The 10871-nt window shown below is 40.9% G+C and overlaps 1 long non-coding RNA gene across 1 annotated transcript; it reads left to right on the top strand.

Annotated features, from left to right (window-relative positions):
- The first annotated feature begins 1581 nt into the window (after positions 1 to 1581).
- On the top strand, positions 1582 to 7781 carry LOC133236037 (uncharacterized). The gene is made up of 2 exons (XR_009732709.1): positions 1582 to 2181; positions 2515 to 7781. It is a non-coding gene; the product is annotated as an uncharacterized LOC133236037 (long non-coding RNA).
- Positions 7782 to 10871: the final 3090 nt, after the last annotated feature.

Below are 10871 nucleotides of genomic sequence, written 5' to 3'. Positions count from 1 at the left end.
AGGCTTCTCTGTCCATGGGATTCTCCAGGGAAGAATGCTGGAGTGGGTTGCCATTTCCTCCTCCAGGGGATCTTCCCAACCCCTTACAATGCAAACCGCATCTCTTACATCTCCTGCATGGGCAGGTGGGTTCTTTACCATTAGTGCCATCTGAGTATCCTAAATGGAAAAGACTGTCCCCTCAACAAATACCAAACTGGAGGTCATGAGCCCATTCAGGCTCTAGACACATACTTGGCTGTTGTTTTCCAAGAGCTTAACTGAACTATCCCCCCACCACCCCTCACCCCTGTCCCCCACTAACCCCCACCCCTCACCCCCCAGCCAGCAAACTATCACAGTACATTTCTACTGAATGCTTATTAGAACATTAGGAAAACCTTTTAAATGCAAATCTTTCCTAGACATTTAAGGGATTTAGAAACGGTTACTTTACCTGCAGCTTTTGGGGAGGTCATTGTGGAGGTCATCCTGTTCTCAACTTTACAAGCCCCAAATTAAGTTGGAACAAATACACCTGTACTTTTTGTGCACTCTTTGTGCAATATGTGAATAAGAAAGAAAAAAAATAAAAAAACAGTTGAATCTAATACCAGCCATGTTCTCATTTACACCGGCAGAAGAGATCTCCCACAAGAAATTAAATGTCTGCTGGGCAAAAATAACTCGTGCACATAAAGTCTGCTGAAACATTAACAAGGGACAAGATTCCTCCCAAAGAAACACCGCAGAAAGTCGAAGTGGCTTTGATAAATAGAGCTTTTTACCTGCTCAACGAGAAACTTTGTTCTCTAAAATCAGAGTATGAGACACTTTGTTCTTTGAAAATATATCAGGAAGAGTGAAATACCCTTCTGTTGGCTGGTCTCTTCAACACAGAGAACCAGCCTATCTCATGCCCAGTGCAGGAGTTTCTGGACATATCAAATGATCTATATTAAGTGTATATATATATATATATATCTCAAGTATCTATATTAACCTGAAGTTCCCAAGTTGGCAAGACCCTTTGCAACCCAGACCTAACACTGAACCCTTTACACATGGCCCTAAAGTTGACTGTGACCCTATGAGAACACTGATTCACCAACATTTCACCTCCCTACACCCTTCCCTAAAATCTCATAATAATGACATTCATATCCCCTGAGATGCCCCATGGTTCCACCACTGTATGACCTTGCTTACTGCAGGCCAGGATCATAAAGGTGATTCTGTGGTGATACAGAATCAGTTTTGTCAGACTACAGACTGATGGGAAAGGAGAAAAAGCTCTGCATGTTCTCAGTTAATACTGGTTTTCACACATTTTATCTATTTACAGTTGTTTAGATGTGAGAGTTGGGCCATAAAGAAGGCTGAGCCAAAGAATTGATGCTTTCCAACTGTGGTATTGGAGAAGATCCTTGAGAGTCCCTTGGACTGCAAGGAGATCCAACTAGTCCATCCTAAAGGAAATCAGTCCTGAATATTCATTGGAAGGACTGATGCTGAAGCTGAAACTCCAATACTTCAGCCACCTGATGGGAAGAAGTGACTCATCATTGGAAAAGATCCTGATGCTGGGAAGGATTGAAGGCAGGACAGAGGATGAGATGGTTGGATGGCATCACCGACTCAATGGACATGAGCTTGAGCAAATTCCGGGAGATGGTAAAGGACAGGGAAGCCTGGCAGGCCGCAGTCCATGGGGCTGCAAAGAGTCAGACAGGATTGAGCGACTTAACAATCAATTATAAACAAAATCCTGGCCACTATCTCACTATAAAGTATCTAGACGATAGTTTTGGTTTAAAAGAGAGAGAAAGAGAGGGGGGGTGCTGGAAAAGAAAGATCCCCTATGATTTTACTTGAGTAGCACAGGCTTTAGGAGGAGCGCAAGCCTCATAGCTCCTTGTTCGCGCCACGCCGCACGCCGACCGGTCTCGCGATCGGAACTACATTTCCCAGTAGCTCTTGCGGCGAGGCTGGCCGAGCGGACTACAGTTCCCAGAGGCCCTGAAGGCGGGGGAGGAGGCGGGCGCTGTGCAGGGAGGCTGGGCGCCGCTACCCTAGCGGGGGGCCTCTGCCGGGCGCGGCTAGCGGTCTTTTCTGCTGTGGTGGCAGCGACGACTGTGGGAGACGGGAGGTGCAGGGTCGGAAATGCGTGGTGGGCTGGGTCCAGCCTTGAGCCAGAGTCCGGTAGGTGCTGTGCGGGACCTGGGACTTGGGGACTCTAGGGTCCTGAGGAGCCTGGGCTCCGGGGGACTGGGGAACCGAGGGCACGGCGCGGGTTCCGAGGCCCGTTGGCCCTGTGGGCAGGCTTCCTTCCTCTGGAGAAGGGGCCGGCAGGGGCCTGCGGTCCCCAGCGCCAGCGCTGTTCTCCGGCGGGTCGCGGGGGCTGGGGCTCCGGGCGGTCTCCTCGAGAGCTCTGCCTTTTCATTTCCTTTGGAAAAATCGCCTCCTGCAAGCCGTGGTTGTCTGGATAACCGTGTTTTGGCTAATTTTATAGATAATAGAATGTGTCCCTTCCAGCTGGGCCTGAGGCGTCCGAGTCAGCCGTGGAGGAAAACGAAGATGACATCCAGTTTGTGAGTGTAAGTAGCAGCGGTGTTTGGGTTTTCCGAGTCAGAGATTGTGCGGGACAAGCCACGATGTGATTTCCCCTCGCCTGTTCACTCATCGTCCAGCAAACGTGTGGACGTCTCATACAGACTGGACATTGTGGAGCAGGGCACAGGAGTGGGTATCAGACTGGACACCGTGGAGCAGGACACAGGAGCGGGTATCAGAATGAACACCGTGGAGCAGGACACAGGAGCGGGTATCAGTGGACACCGTGGAGCAGGACACAGGAGCGGGTATCAGTGGACACCGTGGAGCAGGGCACAGGAGTGGGTATCAGAGTGGACACCGTGGAGCAGGATACAGGAGTGGGTATCAGAGTGGACACCGTGGAGCAGGACACAGGAGTGGGTATCAAACTGGACAACGTGGAGCAGGGCACAGGAGTGGGTATCAGAGTGGACACCGTGGAGCAGGGCACAGGAGTGAAAGGTTGTTTTTGAATCACGCAAAGACGCTGGGATTCTTGGCCCCTGCAGGAGAAGAATTCAATCCAGGGCCAGAAACGAGGCTTGATCGCTCAGAGCTTTTGTGTAATAGTTTCATTAAAGTATAAAGGAGATAGAGAAAGCTTCTGACATAGGCATCAAAAGATGGCAGAAAGAGTACCCCCCTGCTAGTCTTCAGCTGGATGTTATATACATACAACATACTTTTGTGTGTATGTGAAGTCCCTCAGTTGTGTCTGACTCTTTGTGACCCCGTGGACTGTAGCCTACCAGTCTCCTCTGTCCATGGGATTCTCCAGGCAAGAGTACTGGAGTGGGTTGCCATTTCCTTCTCCAGGGGATCTTCCGGACCCAGGGATTGAACCCTGGTCTCCCGCATTGCAGGCAGACTGCTTTAATCTCTGAGCCACCAGGGCAGCTAGCAGTCACTAGCAGTCTGTTAATAAAAGAAAGAAATGTTTTAAAACTCAGAATGGGACCAGGCCCCTCACCCATAAGATGCATTTTGGGATAATCTTGGCACCAAATGATTCATCCTGGGCCGTAAAATGATTAACTTGAATCTTGAAGAAGGGCAGATTACCATACAAATAGTTTCATTTACATAGATTAGGGGAACAATATCTGAGTATAACAAACTGGTTTTTCAAGTCAGTTCTGAGCCTAGAGGCAGAACCGACTTGAAGACAGAGTTTGGGGTAAATGCATACTACATTAGCATAGCTTAAGACAAACATTTCCATAAGAAAAAGGCATTGGTTGTTTCTAGGTTTGAAAATAGTTAACTTCAGGTGAAACCAGGTGTTGTTATGGCAACACAGTATTTGAAGAGAAACCTCCTTTTAAATTTGTACAGAGAAGGAAAAAATATCCGTAGTTTGTTTCCTCCTGCCGCTTAAGAGAGATAAAAATGTCTGACACTTGCAGGCTATTTCCTCCATTTGGAGACCCCTGGCCTTCTTGCCTGTTACCCTCTCAGGAGTAGGTATCAGAGTGGACACCGTGGAGCAGGACACAGGAGCAGGTATCAGAGTGGACACCGTGGAGCAGGACACAGGAGTGGGTATCAGACTGGACACTATGGAGCAGGGCACAGGAGTAGAGCGGTTGCCCAGAGAGAGGTCTCGGTCACCCCCTTAGCCATCCCAGAGACTGTGGCCTGCGGGCCTGTTGGAGCCTGGATCACGCCTCCTCCTCTGCTTTGCACATGGAGCCGCTGGTGTGCACAGGGTTCTGGTCTCCTAAGACTGTGTTTGAATTGAGACCAGAGTAACTTCTGCAAGATGGCCCCCAGGTTAGGGAGAAGGGGCGGCTAGTGAGGGGGAAGGAGGCGGGCTGCAGGAGGTCAGCATCAGAGCCTGTGTGTCTCTGTAGAGTGGGGGCAGGTGCCCTGAAGACCTCACTGAGCTCTGAGGTCACCCTGTTACATCACAGTCCCGCAGGCCAGGTTCACAGTGAGGGGCCTGCATCACAGGAGCATCCTGTATCTTTCTGTGTTTATCCCCTTCTGACAGAGTTTTCAAGCATGAGGGAGTGGAAGTGTGCAGAATCCTGCTCCCCGCTGCAGACCTATGGAATGAGGATTTGATGGTGGGGCTTGGGAACCCTAATGTTGGTGCAGGGGTATGCTGCTGCTACTGCTAAGTCGCTTCAGTCGTGTCTGTGCGACCCCACAGACGGCCTCCTACCGGGCCCCTCTGTCCCTGGGATTCTCCAGGCAAGAACACTGGAGTGGGTTGCCATTTCCTTCTCCAATGCATGAAAGTGAAAAGTGAAAGTGAAGTTGCTCAGTCGTGTCCGACTCTTAGCAACCCCACGGACTGCAGCCTACCAGCTCCGCTGTCCATGGGATTTTCCAGGCAAGAGTACTGGAGTGGGGTGCCAATAGGTAGCTCTGAACACAGTAAAACATTGGTTGCAATAACCGAATGGGGTATTGTGATATATTTCAGGATAATTTCCATCCCAAACTGTTAAGTTTTACAAAGTCTCTGCTTAAAGTAGTATCTCAATTAGCTGGAGAATGTGTCTACTGTGAACTACTCTTTTTGAATATAGTTAGTTGAGGTTTGCTATTAGAAGTATAGTCTTTCTTTAACTGGGTTCCTGTTGACCCAGAAACACACAATGTTTGTGTGTTTCTTAGTTGCTGTAGGCTTAGGGCACTCATGTAAATGACTTGGTTTTAAATCAAACAAAATTCCCTCCCGAAGGATTGTGGTAACTTTGTTTTTGTTGTTTTCTTAGGGTTATATAGAAATTCTTTACCAGATCATTTCTTTGATGTTCTTCCCCAAAATTGTTCATATGATACTCTCTTCTTGACACTTGGAGCTTTGAGGTACCAAGAACTGTATGCTGACTTCACCTCCCCATACGGTGAGGAATAAATGATGCAGCTATGGAAACTGAAGAGCCATGATGTCTGTTTTCGTACTGAAAAACATTAGGCAAGAGGACTGCAGGGGTCATTAGGAAAAATAGTTTAGATTCTGACTATGGTGTAAAGACAATGAATAGGATATGATAACTTTGATGGTGTTTTGTGCACCTCTAGATATGCATAATGTAAGTGTTTATGGTATGTGTTTTACTTTGAGAAATACAGTAAAATTCTATAAAATTAATTTGGAAAAATAGGTACAATTTTAGTGTCATACTCTGAGGTTTAAATGCATAATTATGTTGTAAATTCTGACAGTTAATATATCCACTTGTGTTCAGCTGAGGTTTAGAACTCAATTTAAATTTACTTTAAATATAGAGAATTTTTTGTATTTTTGCATCCAGAGGAGTGTATATCCAACCTGATAGAACCTCTTATAAATAGAAATAGCTTTGTTTACAAATAGAGGATTAAAAATTTGACAGCTCCATAAGAAGTGAATTATATGCTCTGAGTGGAATTACAATATGAGAAGAATCTAGTAAAAATATTCCTGTTGCATTTAAATGGTGGCACAGAAAAATTAGAATTCAATTCTATTTTAAGCTACATTCAGATCAGAATTTACTTTCCTCTCACCCTATCCTATGCTGGGTTCCATCAGGATGTGTTTTATTACTATATTTTTTATAGTACCATCCAGCAAAGATGAAATGCTACTGGGTACAAGTCTCTGCTTGAGTGTTGTCAGATACAAAAAATTTTTGTGTTCTTTTTATATCTTTTATCAAGAAGAATGTTACTCCTTGATGTATTCTGGTTTACGTTTCTTAGTTTTCTCATATAAATCTAATTTTCCAGCCATCAGTTTGCATTATGGCATAGCATCATCTCTGTATGTTGCCATATATATAAACGCCAAACTAAACACAATATTGTTTATTGATGCTTTTGAACTGTGGTGTTGGAGAAGACTCTAGAGAGTCCCTTGAACTGCAAGGAGATCAAACCAGTCAATCCTAAAGGAAATCAGTCCTGAATATTCATCGGAAGGACTCATGCTGAAGCTGAGACTCCTATACTTTGGCCACCTGATGCGAAAATCTGACTCCTTGGAAAAGATCCTGATGCTGGGAAAGATTGAAGGCAGGAGGAGAAGGGGACAACAGAAGATGAGATGGTTGGATGGCATCACTGACTCGATGGACATGAGTTTGACCAATTTCTGGGAGCTGGTGATGGACAGGGAAGCCTGGCGTGCTGTAGTCCATGGCGTCTCAAAGAGTCGGACACGGCTGAGGGACTGAACTGAACTGAAACACAATATGCTGAAAGGAAGGAATGATGAAAATTGGGGAGTACAGAGAGCACCAGTATCTTTGGCGTAATTTTTCTGAAGTCCAGTGTACTGCAGAAGAGGCCGCCAGCTGGCTCACTGTTCTCCTTGCCCTCACTCTACATTAGTACTACATTACTGTTTGTGTGAATTGGTTATCTTGTTAACTAATCCCCCATTTCATACTCTGCTAATCTCCCTGAAACACATCTCTAATGTGGTTCCCATCTCAACACTACTAATTTGATTCCTTTGCCTGTAGAATAAAATCTAGGTTTTGACTGGGGTATTTAAGGCCTTATTGATGTTGAAGGTAGTATGTGTGTTAGGAAAGGATTGAGGAAATTTGATATTTGATTTCATAAAGATAAAGAGGATGAAGCCGAACTGTCAAAGAACTCCATGATTTTGAGCTTAGAGATCTAAAAGATTATTGATAACCATCCCAGTTGTAAAATACTGTACCATGATATCTGTATTTTTAACATTATCCTTGGACTGTTTCCCTATTTCCAAGGAATATTTGGCTTTTTCCCCCTCTATGTATATTTAGGCTCTTTTCGGTTTTGTCATTTTGCATATTGGTCTTCTCTGAATCTTTACGTCTGCTGCTTCTGTTTCTGATTATTTTGTGCCACCTGTGAGGCCTCTTCTTCATAGGAATTCTTGTTAATTCCAACCAAAAAACCCCAGTGATTGTAAATGTACATGTGGTTTCAATGATTGTTCATGACTTGTAAGTCTGCTGACTTCCTTTTTAGGAGAGACCATCAATACCTGTTCTTGAATACATTGATCTGATCTGTAGTGATGATAAAGAACCTAGTACCTATTGTAGTGATATAAGTATGTTTGTGTTTCCTCAATTCTGTCATTAAGTGCAGTATGTTCTGGACATGGCTTGAACTGGCTTGCAAGAATCAATTGTTAAATTTGAGCTGATTGTTAAACATAGATATTATTAAAACTTCAAGTATAACTCAGCCATAAAAAAGAATGAAGTAATGCCATTTGCATCAACATGGATAGACCTAGAGATTATCATACTAAGTGAAACAAGTCAGAAAGACAAGCACAAGACAAGTATGATATTACTTACATATGGAATCTAAAATACGATACAAATGAACTTATTTACAAGACAGGAATAGACTTACAGAGATAGAAAACAAACTTACAGTTATGAAAGGCAAAGAGGAGAGAGGAATGAATTAGGAGTTTGGAATTAGCAGATACAAACTTTTATATATAAAGAAGATAAACAACAAGGTCCTATTGTGTGTTGTAATAACCTATAATGGAAAAGAATATATATAACTCAAATCACTTCTCTGTAAGCCAGAAGCTAACACAACATTGTAAATCAACTGTACTTCAGTTAAAAAGTTCAAGTGTATACAAATTTGAAAGTAAATAGGTTATCATTACATTTAAGGTAATAGATACGCAAATCTCTCCACAACCTAACGTCTACACACTTGAGGTTATTCACGTCTGTTGTACTGTGTGGTAGAAACACTGTATAATGGTGTGCTCCTGAAGGGTGATGGGAGTATTTACAGCAAGGTAGTTGACTGCAAAGTAGGGGTTGGTTTACTTGTTGATTGTCTAAACTGAAGAAAGTGATAGGTGAAATCTTAATATGGATTAAGCTTAAAAATGTGTTATGTGTCTTAACTACTAGACGCTATTCTGTATGAAAAGTTGAGGAAATCTTGCAGTATTTGAAAACTGTTCATTGATTCAACAAAAGTGTTGATATATCATTGATGAATGAGTGAAGTTCTGAGATGTGTATTTTTTAACTTTCTTCTTAATCATGTACATGAAAATATCAACCATTTTTCACACTAGAACTATCTTGTAAATAATATGAGCAACTTTTATGTTGAATTAGGTAATAATCAAAAATTAAGCCAGATTTTGTGACATTATTATTGACAATAGAATTTAAAAAACTGATAGTGGATTTTTCAAGAAATTAACAAGTCATTGAAGTTATAGGCACAAACTGAAAATCAAGGTAAGTATTCTAGATTAAATTTTATTAAATTTAATAAAATTTATTATAAATAATTAAAATAATTAAAATTTAATTATAAATAATTAAAATAATTAAAAATAATTAAATTAAATTAAGAAATCATTAACAGAACTTTCTGCATTAACCCTAAAAGTGTTACCATAAATTTTATTTATATTTGTAAAATTATTTTTCAGATTTTGTTCCTAGGATGACAAAATGACAGGGTTATTTTTGCATTTTTTAAATGCGAAGAAGGTGAAAACAGATACAGAAAGTAGCGATAGTAATAAGAACTATTGTGGGTTGTCTAAGTCAAAGGAATTGGATTTCAAATATGCTGAACAACCAATCATTGAAGAAAAGCCGTCATCTTCATCAAAGGAAAAAATGGATAATCTTGTGCTTCCAGATTGTTGGAATGAAAAACAAGTGGTTATGTTTACAGAACAGTACAAATGGCTTGAAATAAAAGAAGGTAAATTAGGATGTAAGGATTACTCAACAGTTCAGCATTTGGGATTAAAAGCAGAAGATCATGTTCACATGTCCAAGGAGTGGATTGCATATTTGGTAACCCCTAATGGCAATTATAAAACTATTAGACAGGCTTCTCTGCAAAAAAAAATTAAGGAGCATGATGTTTCTAAAGCCCATGGTAAAATTCAGGATTGTTAAAGGAATCAATTAATGACTCAGTTTCTAATTTAGTGCATAAATAATGTAATAAAAATGTTGATGCTACTGCAAAAGTTTTCAAGACAGTTTATAGTTTAGTAAAACATAATAGACCTTAGTCTGATATTGCAGAGGCAATAGAATTACAAGAAGAAATGGGGTGAGAATAGCAGTGCATGCCGCAAAAGAAATGAAGATGACAATCTTTAAGGATATTATAGAAGAGAAGGCCAAAATCTGTCTTATAGTTGATGAGGCATCCACAGTTTGAAAGAAGAGGACCCTTGTGATTTATGTCCAGTACACAGTATAGTCAGCTCCTGCACCAGTTATGTTGTTTGTTACTTTAAAGGAACTGGTGTCAACCACAGTAGAATGTATCTTCAGTACGTTATCGAGTACTTTAAATGATTGTGGCTTCACTAATGAGTATTTGAAAGCAAATTTAATTGCATTTTATCCTGATGGTGCTAATACAATGCTGGGTAGAAAGTCTGGAGTAGCCACGAAGTCGTTAGAAAATTTTCCTGAAATTATTATTTGGAACTGTTTAAACCATCAATTGCATTTGTCACTTGATGACTCAATATCTGAAATAAAACAAGTGAATCATTTAAAAATATTTCTTGATAAAAGTTGTTCCAATTATCATCCACCTAATAAAAATCAAAACAAGCTTTTAGGGAATGTACCTAAAGATCTTGAAGTTGAACTTGTTAAAATTGGCCAGGTAAAGGGACCAAAGCAGGCATTTTGTAGTCTGCAACCTGCTACTGCTGTGTGGAATGCATATCCTGTATATATTTGCATTTTTCTCATTCGCATTCTGGTTTGGCAAAGAGGTTACCTAACATTCCAATATCTTGTAAAACCTTTAATGATTGACATTCTTGAAGAATTTTGACTACTTTCAACTGCACTACAGTCAAGCTCAACTAACATTCAGAAAGCACAAAAATTGATCAAATGCACAATAAAAACCTTGGAAATTTTAAAAATTGGTACTGGAAAGCATGAATCTCAAATTGAAGGTTTGATTAAATCAGATAAGTTTAAAGATATTCCATTTAATAGAAATAATCAATTGAATGCCCTTCCTAGGAACATGTTACTAGAAAATATAATTCAACACATGAACTTATGTCTTTTATCAAACAGGAAGTATGATGAAAGTATTTTTAATTATTTTGATTTGCCAGAACCTTCTACATGGCCTTATGAAGAAATAACTTCACCATGGATAACTGGTGAAAAAAAATTATTTGTGTGAAATTTTAAAATTTGAAATTGATTTGAATGATTTTGGGGAATTTGTAAATAATAATATAAAGTCAATGTTTCAGTTCCTAAAACCATACAAAAAGCTAATAGCACCATTGTAGTCAGTAGTGAAGT

The sequence above is a fragment of the Bos javanicus genome, chromosome 23 (genome assembly GCF_032452875.1).
Source record: "Bos javanicus breed banteng chromosome 23, ARS-OSU_banteng_1.0, whole genome shotgun sequence".
Taxonomy (NCBI): domain Eukaryota; kingdom Metazoa; phylum Chordata; class Mammalia; order Artiodactyla; family Bovidae; genus Bos; species Bos javanicus.
Note: the sequence above shows the minus strand (reverse complement) of the source record. Positions and strands in the feature narration are given on the sequence as shown.